Source organism: Pelodiscus sinensis, chromosome 14 (assembly GCF_052426305.1).
Source record: "Pelodiscus sinensis isolate ZL-2025 chromosome 14, ASM5242630v1, whole genome shotgun sequence".
NCBI lineage: Eukaryota > Metazoa > Chordata > Testudines > Trionychidae > Pelodiscus > Pelodiscus sinensis.
In genome coordinates, this window is record NC_143065.1 from 2,087,376 (window position 1) to 2,102,060 (window position 14,685).

General features: G+C 42.5%; 1 protein-coding gene and 1 long non-coding RNA gene across 3 annotated transcripts in view; one reads left to right on the forward strand and one right to left on the reverse strand.

Annotated features, from left to right (window-relative positions):
- LOC142818364 (uncharacterized) overlaps window positions 1-5,993 on the reverse strand; it is a 30,443-nt gene extending 24,450 nt beyond the window's left edge. The window contains exon 1 of the long non-coding RNA XR_012895868.2: window positions 5,940-5,993. This is a non-coding gene — a long non-coding RNA (uncharacterized LOC142818364). The remainder of the gene's footprint in view (window positions 1-5,939) is intronic.
- Window positions 1-14,685, forward strand: part of ENTREP2 (endosomal transmembrane epsin interactor 2) — a 349,968-nt gene that overhangs the window by 138,454 nt on the left and 196,829 nt on the right. The gene's annotated exons all lie outside the window — the stretch shown is intronic.

Here is a 14,685-nt window from a genome sequence, read left to right on the forward strand (position 1 = left end):
TACAAACGTTTCTGGTGACTTTTTAAAAATTATTTGACACCTCTGTTCTTTGGACTTGTGATATAAAATTTGGCAAGGGGATGTTCCTTATATCAGGGGTGTGCCTTTTGTTGTCACCATGAAAATCTACCAGAATTTAGCCAAATTATTAGTCTTTGAAAAATTTCAGTTTGCATATGCTCAATAGAGACTTGCTTAACAGCTAAATCTCTGAAGATTTTCTCCCCACTGAGCATGATCCTAGTGCTAACTAGAATGGACATGCACTATCTCCTTAGAATGGTTGGGCAAGCTTCATCATCCATTACTGTGTGTGATGGGATAGTCTATGCACCATCTGTACAGAACAACTGAGCATGCTCCCTCTAGTCTAGGGATTGAGAGGCTCAGAAGAACTTTCTCTCTAATGGTTGCTCCTGACCGGTGTTGGACTTGCCTGGGTACTAGGGGTCTCACTCTCCTGTTCTCTGTCACACACCCTTTCCTTGTTTGTACCCAGATCAAGACCTGGACATGGATTGGGACAGGGACAGATTGGAGGGCGAAAAAAGAAGGAGCTGGTCAAAATTTAGGAAACAGGCAAAAGAGCCTGTGCTCAATAGAGCACATTCCACTCCAGGGCCTAGAATGGAATTGAAGGGTACTGCTGCCCTGCATACACAAACTTGTTAGCAGGGCTAGAGCTCACTTTCTAAAACTGGCATTTCTCTTCAGGCTCTCACGCCTCTAGGCTTTAAAGCCATAGCTGGAATGTCCATATTTTTAGCATGCCAACTTGAGCCCTGGTAGCACAAGTTTGTCTGCTTGTGTTGGGGGCTTTGCTCCCAGTTACATTGTAGACCTTACCCCAAGATTTATGGTTCTTACCATTCCTTTGCTGTTAGCAAATGTCTGTGAAACCCACTGAGAAAGTGTCTCTTTCTGCTGTAGTACTACATAGAGGAACACAACTTACTATTGCTATCAGTTACTCAGGTCAACAACTTACCTTGGAAGGGTGTTCAGAGCTTAACTACCTTAAAGTTAGACAGGTTTTTTTCCCCCCAATAATGTTCCCTTACTGAAGATTAAGCCCGTTACTACTTGTCCTAGATTCAGTGGACATGGAGAAATAATTGATCCCTATCCTTTTTATAACAGACCTTAACATGTTGGTAAACTGTTTTTTCTTTGAGTAATTGCTCATGTAGATTCTACGTAGGCATGTGTGCACTGTACACACAGTCATCAGCAGGTTTTTCCCCTAGCAGTATCCGTAGGTTGGCTGTGGAGATCCCTGGAATGGTGCCGATATGGTGAGGTATACTGTCCATTGCTGAGTTTGATACTGCTTACTGCCAGTGATGGTTCTTGAAGCTTATCACTCACCTGCCTTGAGCAAGCATTTTTCCTAGCTTTGTAGTGTAAATATTTGTTTAGTTCTAGTAGTTAGCAGTAGTTATAAGTGTATATATTAGTGAGGGGGCTAGTCGTCTTCCCCTTCCCTGGGGACTGGGGCATGCCTCAGTCCCACAGCTTTAAACCCTGTGTTTCTGGCCAAAAGTTTATGCCAACAGGAAACTCCCATGAGTCTTGCCTTAAATGTTTGAGAGTGGCACATCTCATGGATAAGTAGAAAATTTGCAAGGATTTCAGCTGAGAACGTGCAGGGTCGGAGACTATAGATTTATACTTCTACTTATGGAATCTTTCCTGTTCCCACAACCAGCACAGTTGGGCCCAGTGCCAAAGCAGGCCTCCTCTGGGCAATAGTGCACCATCCTTGACGTGGGGCACCATGGCACCGCAAAAGGATATGCCTCTAAGACACCATGGCACTGACATTCTCTGGCACTGAAGACTTCGGCACTGACTTCGCAGCACTGTTCTCAGTTCCTGGGACCCTACAAGCAATAGAAGTACCCAGAGAGGGAAGGATCTCCTACACCCGAGGCAAGCAAGTCCAAAGGAGTGCGCCCCACATTAGGACACCTTATGGTGCAGAGAGATCAGCCAGCACCATCGACAACCTGGGCTGTCGAGTCCAGTACCAGTGGATTCTCTTACTAGGGTTAGCCAGGTGGGGGATGTAGACATGCCATCTACCCGGATCAAGACGACATCCAGTGGCTTAGCATACCCCAGGGGCTTTCTGAGGCAACAAACAGGGCACTCTCCAGAGGCAAACCAGCTATGATGTGGCTCTGGCTCTCATCTTAGCACGATTTTGGGAGAAGAAACAGTCATCAGAGGTGTAGGAGGTCTCCTAATGCCCCTAATAATCAAGGACAGTCCTCATCCAGCAATCTCTTGACACCAAAAAGAACTTGCTGACTCTACCTGAGAGCAAGCCACTTCCACTGCACTTCTTCCTCATGTCCCTATCCAAGACATTTGTAGGGCAGCAACTGGTCATCCATCCAGACCTTTACATCTCACTACTCCCATTCGTAAACACACAAGAGATGGCACTGCCTTTGGAAGGGCAGTATTGCGGTCTGCAAATCGGTGATCTCCAACCCCTCCATCTCATTGGGAGTCATCTACTTAGGATCAACATGAGCAATCACTCGAACAAGAAAAAATGGTTACTTACCTTTTGTAACTGTTGTTCTTCGAGATGTGTTGCTCACATCCATTCCAGTACCCTCCCACCTGTCTTCCCACTAGTACCCTCCCGCCTGTCTTCTGTCAGAGTATTTCTGGCAAGAAGGAACTCAGCGGGGTGGGAGGGAGCGTAGGGTCAGCAGTGGACTGTATACATGACCATATTGGCACCACTCCAGAGGTCTCCATAGACAACCTATTGATATTGCTAGGGGAAAAACCTTCTGATGACCATGCACGTGGCTCACACACATCTATTTGGAATGGACATGAGCAACACATCTCAAGGAACAACAGTTATGAAAAGTAAGTAACAGGTTTTTTTCTGATCCCCCTTGGTCATTTTTTCTTAAGATTAAACTATGCCTTATTTTTTAAACATTTCCTCTGAAGTAAAAATTTCTGGAGTGTTTATCAATATTTTTGTACCCTTTTGGTTAAGTCTAGTTGATCCACATCCTTCTTAAATTGTACCACCCATAATTGGACACAGTACTACAGCTGAGGCCTCATGGTTGCTGACTGGTGTGGGATAATCACTTCCTGTCTTACCACTGTTAATACACTCCAAAATATTAGACTTTTTTGCAACTGTATCACATTATTAGTTCATATTCATTTTTTGATCCACTATAGCCCCTAGCTCCTTTTCAGCAGTATTACTACCTAACCGTTTTGTATTTGTGCATTTGACTTTTTTCCTTCTCACATGCTTTTGTCTTTATTTAATTTTGTTGATTTCAGTATAGTTCTCCAATTTGTCAAGGTCTTTTTTGAATTCTGATTCCCTTCTCCACTGTGCTTGCAACTCCTCCCTGCTTAGTGTCATCTGCAGATTTTCTATGCATATTCTTCATTACATTATCCAAGTCATTAACAAAAACACTGAATACCATTAGACCACAGTACCCTGGGTGTCCATCAGCCCAGATGGACAGCAAACCATTAAAAAACTGCTCTTTGAGTACAGGCAGTCCCCGGGTTACGTACAAGATAGGGACTGTAGGTTTGTTCTTAAGTTGAATCTGTATGTAAGTCGGAACTGGCGTCCAGATTCAGCCGCTGCTGAAACTGACCGCCAGTTCTGACTTACATACAGATTCAGCTTAAGAACCCCAAGTCAGCTGCTGCTGAAACTGATCAGCAGCTGATTCCAGGAAGCCCGGGGCAGAGCAACTGCTGACTTGGGGACGTCTGGGGCAGAGTAGCTGGGGTGCTGCTGGGTTGCTCTAGTAGCACCGCTCCTCGGCGCTACTGGACCAACCCAGCAGCACCCCAGCTGCTCTGCCCCAGGAGTCCTGATTCAGCCACTGCTGAAACTGACCAGCAGCGGCTGAATCAGGATGCCTGGGGCAGAGCAGTTGGGGTGCTGCCGGGTTGGTCCAGTAGTGCCCAGAGCGGCGCTGCAGGACCAACCGGCAGAGCCCCAGCTGCTCTGCCCCAGGGTCCACAACAAAAGCCTGGTCTGCTGGGGGGGGGCACACTAGCTGCGCCCCCCCCCAGCAGACCAGGGACACAGGGAGCAAAGCGGCAGCGGGGGGTGCCTCACCTCTGAGGCTTTGCTCTGGCCAGACCGCTTTGCTCCCGGTGCCCCTGGTTTGCTGGAGACGGTCCCCAGCAGACCAGGGGCACCGGGAGGAAACCCGCAGCCGCGGCTGGGTCCCCGCGCTTCTGAGGCTTTGCTCTGGCAAAGCCTCAGAAGCGCGGGAACCCGCCGCTGCTGCGGGTTTGCTCACGGTGTCCCTGGTCTGCTGGAGACGGTCCCCAGCAGACCAGGGCAGCTGGAGCAGCTTTTCTCGCCCCGGAGCTCCAGGTGGCTGACCGCTGCCTGTGAGCTCCGGGGCGAGAAAGCCCCATTCGTAAGTGCGGATCCGACGTAAGTCGGGGACTGCCTGTATGTTCTTTCAACCACTTGTGAACCCACCATACCGTAATTTTATCTGGACCCCATTTCCCTGGTTTGCTGTTCGTAGAATGAGATTCTATCCCTGCCTCTGCAATAGAGTTTGTGATGCTAGGTGAGCCACTTAAATCACAGGTGGTTATTAACTTGTGGTCCTCATTTTCTGGGGAATTTGACACCCTGGGCCTGATTTGCAGAGGTTTTGATTACTTACAATTGTAACTGAAGTCAATGGGAACTGTGCACAAATCTTAAAATGCTATATAAAGCTAAGTACTCTTAAAAATCAGGTCCTAGATAGATTTAATAGACTGGGTATCCAGAATCAGGGTTGGGTTTTTTTAATTCTCTTTCTGCCTCAGCTCCCTGTCTGTGAAGAAGGGGATAATGCTACCTCCCCACATCGCAAAGTATGTGAAGGTCAAGTAAAATTTGTGAAGCACTCAGATGCTATAGTGATCAGTACCCATATGGAAGCCCAAGAGGATACTAATAATTCTTTCATTAGGGCACGGTTTTAGTGATCTGACCTAGGACAATACATTGAACAGTGAGAAGACAAAATATTGAAAAGCTGCTTGTTAATCATATACTGTCCATCATGTGCACTGATTAAAGCAGAGATTCTATTGAGAAAATAGTATGTGATCAGTGCTACACTTCTTGGGCACACCGAGGGCTGTGAGGCATCTCACTTCCTTCTGCCCTTAGCATGAGCATGCCTTGTCTCTGCCTGCTGAGGGTCAGTTCCCCAGCTTTACTAGCCTCTGGCAACACAGACCCTGCAGGTCTCTGCAGACCCTGCAGTCTCTTTATGGTTTGATGCTACGCCCATTCTAACCCTCAAGTCCTCCAAGAATCCCAATCCCTGATCCATTGGACATTCATAGCATTCCCAAATCCTCTTTTCCCAAAGGAACAATCCACCCTACCTAACCAGATACACTTTATATTTCAGTTCCACACAGCACACTGCTCTTAGGTAAGTTTGTGGTAAAAACAAGAAGTAATATAAAGAACAGAGATTCAAGTGATAAAATGTAGAAATATTGTAAACAAAGGCTTATATATATAATAATACAGACATTATGGATCTTATATGTCTTTGGATACCCACCTGCCTCCCCCCATGCTAATAAAAGTTTTGCTCACTCCAAAGTATCTCCAGAATTTTTCAGCCACAACAGGCTTTGATCCTTTTTTTCATGAATCAGAGACTGCTTACTACTTAGATGAAGAATGCAGTGAGTCCCTGTACCTACAATTATAGTCCCAAAGTTCATTGTCTTCACTTATTAGAAGGACTCCCTCCTGCTGATTTATTTCTTCTTCTTCTTTTTTCTCTTGAAGATTTACAATCTCTTCAAGCACATTTGGCTGACACTGTAAATTGCGAACTGCCTAATACTCAATTTACATATAGAAAATTATATAGGTAAACATCTCCTACCTGAAATATACTAGGTTAGCAATCTCTGCTTGGCCAGCCGCTATTCATATACCTGAAAAACATAATTCAGTATATTAACATAACTTTACATATACTCTCCATATATATATTGTCTAATGATTATGATGGCCAGTGTGACAAACAAGGGTTTCAATGAAGACCTTGCATGACACCATTTGGTGAACCTAGTGTGAAGAAACAAGACCTGAGTGATCCCTGTAACCCTTCTGCATCTCTAACAGTTCTCACTAAAGTGTCCTTGTGTCACAATCATGTAATTAAAGACTGTATCATAATATCTTAAAGTTAGGGTTGCCAGATGGTTTAACCAAAAATACCAAACACCCCTTCTCCCCCCCCAAAAAAACCACTGGGGAAATTCTGCTGAAAAAAATGGGGGGGGGGGAGGATCAAAGTTGTTGAGAAAAAAAAAGGGGGGGGGGGCGCCCTGAGAGTTAAGGGGGAAAAAAAAGAAATAAAAAAAACCCAGCATGGCCCCTTTAAGAGCAGGATCTGGGCTCTGCCACTCTTAACAGGCTGCCAGTGTAGCAGCACAGTGAGGGCAATAGTAACAGCAGCTCTTACTGAGCATGCTCAGTTGCACTACACATGCTCAGTATGCCCTAGGTATGACTTTCTGAGAGGCGGCTGATTGCGACGCTACACCCAGGCAGGCAGTCGCTATCTTCTCTGCCTTCTCTCCCTGCTCCGGACCAGACAGCTCCCCTACAGAACCAGCTAAGGGGGGGTGGAAGTGGACAGGCTAGGCCCGGTTGCTTATGGTTGCCAGGTGTCCGGTATTGACCTGGACAGTCTGGTACTTTCGCCCCCTGTCCGGGAAAAAAATCAGACAATACCAGTATTTTCTGCATTTTTTTACCTGAGAGAAGGCTAAAATACCGTACTGTCCGGGTCAATACCAGACATCTGGCAACCCTACTTAGAGTGCTCCAAACGCTTCACATTAAATGTACCCAGGCAACTCTAGAGCTGGCATTTCCAAACTTTTTAGTGCTTTACTTTGCAACCTTAACCCTCTAACATATTTTTGTATATAACATTTATATTTATTTTGTCAAAGAATCTGAGTGAAATAGCTATGGTGACGCTGTCTGATAAGCACGTATCTGATTCAGAGAGAGAAGGCAGATGAGTTAATCAGCAAGATTTCAGGCTATTCCTTTCAGTGTGTGGTGTGCTGTTTACTTAAGAAAATTAATCACAACTCCCCCAAATTTACACACTTGCTCTCATATCACACAGCAAACTCCTCTCATCCATTCAGACAGCTGGCTAGATACTACCCCTTCAATCAGTTGCTGTTCTTACATTCTCTGCAGTTCTCTCTTCCAGGGGCTGGGTTATCTTCCCTTTGTCTCCCTACAACAGTATCATGTATCCTGATCCCCTATACAAGGTAATCTGAGGGCAGAATTTGTTTTAGAATCTGATGATGTTTAAGTCCTCTCAGTCCTTGCCGTTTATGCTTCTAATTTAATTTGTCATTGAGCTAGTGACTACTGTTCAACTGCGGTGTGGATTTATGCTCAGTAATTACTTTTGTGTTAGTCATTTTTCTGCATTGGCATAATTCTAGCAAACAAGCTTTAATAAGGGCAGTGCAGATGCCCTTTGTTATTTCATTTTTACATAATATCAGAAAATATCTGGTCTGTAATAGAAAAAACCTCATGACATTGAAAATATCATTTCTCTCTTAATAATAGCTCTGTCAAAAAGTGTGGCATACTTGAACTGGGCAGAGAATGGTCATTTCGTTCATGGAGGATTTTTGGTTTTATTCTTTTTAGGAATGTCATTTAATCACAGTTAACTCATGTAATTAATCTATTAAAAATTAATCATGATTAATCACAGTTTTAATCACACTTAAGAAATTGGAAATTATTAAATATTTTGGATTTTTTTGCATTTTCAAATACACTGATTTAAATTACAGCACATAATACAAAGTGAACAGTGCTCATTTTATATTATTATTATTACAAATATTTGCACAGTAAAAATGATAAAAGTAATAATTTTCAATTCATCTCATACAAGTACTGTAATGTAATCTTTTTATTGTGAAAGTGCAACTTACAAAGTAGATTATTTTTGTTACATAACTACACTCAAAAACAAAATAATGTTTAGACCCTTCATGTCCATTCAGTCCTACTTCATATTCAACCAATCACTTAAGCCATGCCTAAACTAGGAAACTATTTCAAAATTAATAAATTTGACTGAATAACTCCTGATTTAATAAATTCAAACTAGTATGTTCACTCTTTAGGGAAGCCTCGAAATTAGTCCAAGACAGGATCTGTTAATGTGGATACACTATCGTCAACTTAGAGCCCCAGAAAGCTCTAGGGAGTAATTAATTTGAATTACTCTGGGGAGTAATTATTTCAAAATAATTATTTCGGAATTAGCATTACTCTTGATGAAAAGCAGGAGTACAGTTTTTGAATTCTGCGGCCTGTAATTTTGAACTAACGAGCTTGGTAGTGTGGATGCTCCGCTTATAAACGCAACCTTGGGGTGGAAAGGTTATTTAGAAATAGTGTAGAACTGGGCTCAGAGAAACAAGTTTGTTTGCATTCAGGATAATGTTGCCTGCTTCTTATTTACAGTGTCACCTGAAACTGAGGACAGGTGTTCACATGGCACTTATGTAGCCAGAATTGCAAGGTATTTATGTTCCAGATATGCTAAATATTCATATGTCACTTCATGCTTCAGTCCCCATTCCAAGGGACAGACTTCAATGCTCATCACTCAAATTAATAATGTATTAATTAAATTTGTGTCTGACTCCTTAGGGAAGAATTTTACGTCTCCTGCTCTATTTTATCTGTATTCTGCAATATATTTAATGTTACAGCAATCTCTGATGATGACCCAGTACATGTTTGTTTTAAGAACACTTTTCTTTCAAATTTGGCAAGGAACAATGTGAGATTTCTAAACATAGCTACTGCACTTGACCCAAGGTTTAAGATTATGGTGATGAAAATGAACATGTATTGGTTTGCACTACTTAGGACGATTATCAAGCAGAACCTCTAATTATCAAACACATGTCCTCTGGAAAATGGTGGACAGAATATGAAGGGATATATGAATTCTTAATGCATCTGGCACGTTAATATCTTGCAACACCAGCTACCAGAGTGCCATGCAAATGCTTCTTCTTACTTTCAGGTGACACTGTAAACGGGAAACGGGCAGCGTTATCTTCCACAAATCTAAACCCCCCAAAAAATCTTGTTTGTTTGAGCAATTGGCTCAACAAGGAGAGGGGCTGAGTTAACTTGTGGGTTCTAAAGTTTTACATTTTTTATTTTTGAATGAAGTTTGTACATAATTCTACATTTGTAAGTTCAACTTTCATGATAAAGAAATGAACATCCCATGTAAGCAAAGTTAAAGCTCCCTTAGTTTTACCAGGGAACAGTATACCTGGTGGATATGATCAGGTAGGAATTTTCTCTGTGTAGGGAAGTTTTTGAGTGGTGTTTATCTATTCTAACTAACATAAACCATCTCGCTCCCTTTCTGTATCTTTTTACACAGATGCATGGCCCATATAGGTATTAGCTATAGGCAACCCTAGTATTAATGCAACCCTGGAACCTTCAGCTGCTCTAAACAGAGTAAATGCAAAGGTTAGCAGAGACATTCTGAGCATTTATGGGGCCTTCAACTGCACTATTAAACTGGTGCCCTCATGCCCAACAAAAGAAGAGGGAAGGCTCGATGATTTTTTAGAGATGCGATTTTATAATCTTCAGCAACACACTAATGAAATATTTTATAGCAGATTTTAAACTAAGGTCCTATGACTATCACAGTCAATTTAGAAACTGATGGTATAAATCCAGGTTTGGCAATGCCTGTTAAATGGCTTCATTACCACTTGAGTGGCTCTTTTGCAGGTTCAATGTTCTGCTAATAGATCTGGCAGGCTTTTTCACTTTTAAGTTAACTCGATCCTCTTCAGAGGAAGTAGATCTTCAGAGCTCAAAAGAAGAAGAGATGGGTAGACATTAAGACCCTGTGGTGCCCCAAATATTTGGGTGCCCTGTGTAGAGTTGCCAGATGGTCTCCCAAAAAATACTGGACACGCAGTATTTTTTGGTCAAGCAAAAGAAAAGAAAAGAAAAGAGAACACCGGGTGCCCAGAGCGACGATCACAACCCTGCCTCCCAGCTGGGACTCCCAGGCTGGGAGGTGGGGCCATGATTGGCGCTGGGAGCCTGTGATTGCGCAGATGCCTTGCGGGGCTAGGCTGAGTGGCTAGGATTCCCAGCCACTCCCTCCGCCCCAGCAAGACTTCTGAAGCACCCAGAGCGGTGATTGCAGTCCCGCCTACCAGCTGGGATTCCCCACCTGGGAGGCGGGGCCGTGATCACTGCTCTGGGCGCTTCAGAAGCCTTGCGGGGGACTCCCAGCCACTCCCTCCACCCCTGCCGGGCTTCTGTGCAATCACAGGCTCCTAGCACCGATCGTGGCCCCGCCTTCCAGCCGCTCCCCTCGCCCATGCCAGGCTTCCGTCCGGTGCGCAGCCGGAAAAATCAGAGAGTATCGGACATTGCACATGTCCGGTGTTCTCTGATTTTTTTTTACCAGACAAAGAGCGCAAATACCAGACTTTCTGGTAGAATACCGGACACCTGGCAACCCTAGCCATATGCATCTGCTTATCACAAATATGAGTAAGGATGGCCCTGAAGGTCGGACTGCGTTCTAGCATTTTCTACTGGCAGTTAAGGTTTACCCTGCTGTTTGTAAACTCTGTCTGCATTTCATTTCACAAAGGTTTTATACATATATGAACTTTCGCTTTTAGATTAAGAAAATGTTCCATCTTCACCCAATAAGCACGGTTCTTTCTCGGACTCCCTGCTTGCTTTTTTTCTCCTACATTTTGACAGGGAAACAGTTTATTAAAATCATAATATCCTGTTAAACCTTAGTTAGTTTTTGTATATTCTTACACAGCTTGCCATTACCATGGTATCCAAATGCCTGTCTCTGCTGTTAGCGCAACTTGATTAGTAGAAAACTCACCAAAAATTGGCACTTGCCTTTTTAACTCTGACATCTGGTGATTTCTGCAGGAAAACCTATTTTTTTCCCTTTTCCTTTCATGGGTATTATTTCTTTCATTCATTTTCTCTTTTTTCTTCCATGGTCTTGTTTCTCTTCTCCAGTTCACTGTATTTTATTGTTCTGTTCTCTGTTTTTATATATCCTTCTTAAGGATTTTTGTTTCCTGCTTGTCTCTGTCTCTCATCTCACCCTTTCTTCCAGGATTGCCTACTCTTCAGCCCAGCTGCCATCAGTTGTCACTCTGTCAGAATCTAAGCTCTTCAGTGGCACATCCACCTGCTAATTAGCTACCTCAGATAGCAAGAATTTAAAAGACCAAAACAGTTTTTTCCTGAAGAGCAGACAAAACCTGCTAAGGCATTTCATTGTCCATTTCCTACATAAGGATACCGTAGTTACCCTTAAACTGACTGTGATACTCCCTCTCTGCTCGCTGTACATAATGTTGCCATGGTAACGTTAATACTGGCACAGCAAAACACAACATGGAAATCTGTTAGTGTTCCAATATCTTTGCTGCTGTTTAAATTAAAGGTCTGAGACGGTGTTACATTTGCCTCTCTCCAGTCCTTCAGTAATTCCCCTGTTCTCACATACCTTCTAAATATATCTGTTAATGGTTCTTCCATCTCATTTACTCCTCGTTTTAGAAATTGAGGCTGCATCCCATCTGGTCCTATAGTTTTGGCAGTCTTTACACTTTCTAATTTCCTAAACACTTTCTGGCATGAATCTGGTTTCTGTCAGTATTTCTTCTTCCTCTCTGGGAAATTAATGTCTGTTTCTGACATCTGTCTTCCGTCCTTTGTGAACAGTAGAGCAAATAAATTTTGTTGAGCCACATCTCTCACTCTCCTTTCAGTAAAATACCTTTTTCATCGCTCAGAGGCCTACTGCCTTGTTCATTGTTCACTTTTCTTTTTGTTCTAGAAACATTTCATAATGTTTATCTTTACCTCTTTTGAAGACTTCCTTTTGTTCCCTATTTGGTTGTTCTAAGATTATTTATTACATTTTGGATTTTTTCCAGTTCTCCTCCTATATTGTAGGCCTGGGGGCAACAAAGTTTACATATAGTAAGTAAGAAGTTTAATAGTTTAAAATCCTAATTACAAGAATTGGGGCTAAGTTTTTCAGGCAAATATATGGTAATTTGAGAGCGCGGATAGGCAGAGCATGTCATGGATGCAGATTTCTATCTGTGGATGCACGTAGCTGTAGATAGAAATTGGTATCTGCTAAACCGCAGGACTACTCCTGGGAACCACAGCATCCAAAAGGAAGAGAACATGTTGCCATCGCTCCCAGGCACCAGCGCTCTCCACCAGCATCTCCTCCTGACCATGGGATAATACGATCCTTGATAGGAGATGCATATGTATGGAAGGGCCAAAGGTGGCACAGCTGCACAACCAGCAGCAGCTACTAGCATGGGGCTCATGGGAGCAGTAACACCTGTTGTTCTTCTTTGGTTCTGGCAGTAAAGCTCTGGAGTTTAGCAGATACTGGTTTCTATCTGTGGATAACCACATCTGCAGAGAGAAATTTGGATCCATGCAGGACTCTACTGGATAGGATTGTTTAGCCATGTCAGCACCAGTAGAGAACAGGTTCTTTCAAAGAAGGAATAAAAGGTGCATAATGACTTAGATGGGAAGGAGAAAGTGTGTTAATCAACTGAGAAAGTTCTAAATGCTGTATAAAATCACGCAGGAAGGAGAGAGTAAGCTGTTTGCCGTATTTTTGTAGATTGCTGTTATTTAACAGTCTGGGACCTATGGGAGATGTCAAATAGAGAAGGTTAGCTAGAAAGAGCACTACAGAGCCCAATCCCCAAATTGGACTGAATTAGTACACTCTCACTCCAAAAGGCTACTTCAGCGAGTGGACCTGTGACTCAGCCAGTGAAGTATAAGCAATGAACCAAACTCATTCTCTGTTATTTTCTGAGAGGAATTGGGTCGTGGTTTGTCAAAGAACCAACAAAGAAAAGCAATATAGAACAGCTAGTATATGTGTCTATGCCTGGTTTCATTTCCAGTTAGGGAGCCCAAACTTACTTGCATAGCAATGAAGGGAAATGCAGAATCAGAAAGCAAGTGTTTTTCACAAAGTTTCCTCTTACCTGAATCTCACACTTTTCCTCTACTGACACCACATTTAAGTTTTAGAATTTACTGGATCATCCCCTCTGGAAGTTGCTCAACCGAAAAGGAGGGTTCCAATTCACTAGGCTTATTTCTTCTCACCAGTTTTACACACGTTACTCTGTTGACTTCAGTACAGTTACTCCTGTTAGAGTTACAATTAAACTTTTGGAAGTGAGAGGAGAACCCTCAAAATAAACATCAAGAGATATGGCATAAACACCACACACATGGGAGACAGTAGCTCAGGATTAGGGTAACTGGCAAAGACTTGTCAGAAAGGTTATGTCCACTTTTGAGGAAAATTGCCAAGGAAAAAAAGACAACTGCAGTGCAATGCTGACTTACACCACCATCTGCGACATTTGCCAATGGGCCCGTGTGTCAAGGATCAGACTCCTCAGTCACCAAAGGACCTGTAAAAATGAAACACATAAAAAAATCATCCTCAGCCTCAAGGGGTTGCCAAGAACTGAAAGGAACTCATACAGCAAGAGGGTCCATATAAAATCCTATATAGAATAGAACAAAGGGGAAATTATTTTGGTTTCCTTCTCAACAAGAATTTAAGGGTATTTCTGACTGTCAAAGGGTCTCTAAATCTGTTTCAGGCAGCCCTGCTTTCTAGCTTGTATCTGAATATGAATGGGCATCTCAGCATTTGGGTGGATATTGATGGTTGTTCTAAATTTGTATCTGACAGAGTATTTAAAGTTCGGCTATTTTTTTAGGTGAGACTTCCAAAAGAAGGCTAAAACTTATAAAGTCACCATCTCAAGGTAGATTCATCCTTGTATTTTGGGATGTTTCCCTATAGGTCTGTGGCTTCTTGATTGGAAGAGATCTTTGTAGATGAAGGACGGAAGTTTTTTGTGTGCTGTATATCTCACAATTTGGGTACTTGGCTTCTGATAATGTTGTTTGAACACTCTTAGCCAAATACATAAAATCTTTGATGGGTAATACCTATAGCATCTTGTAGTAGCAGTCCTTCCTCTATTTTTCTTTCTTAAAGAGATAATAAAATAAAATTAATATTTTCAAGTATGGAGGAGCTATTAGAACTTCAGTTTCCTACTAGCTGAAGTAGTATAGTATAAAAGATCCTGCATGAATAATGAGCACACAACGGGTTTGTCTACACAAAAGGGCTAAAGTTGAATTAAGCTATGCATCTTCAGCTATGTCAATTGTGTAGCTTAAGTCAAAACAGCTTAACTCGGCTTTAGGTGCTGTCTACAGAGCAGGAAGTCAAAGGAAGCAAACTCTTCCTGTGATTTCTCTTACTCCTCGTAAAATGAGGGTTACGGGAGTTAGAGTAAGAAGTCCTCCAGCTTGACATTATTTCAAAATAAAGGCTTGTAGTGTAGATGCTCTCTTTGTTATTTTGGAATAATGCTGCTATGTAGACATATCCAAAGTGTTCTCCTTGCAGAGGTGTATGAGAACAAACTTTTTAAAAGGATTGTTGTTTT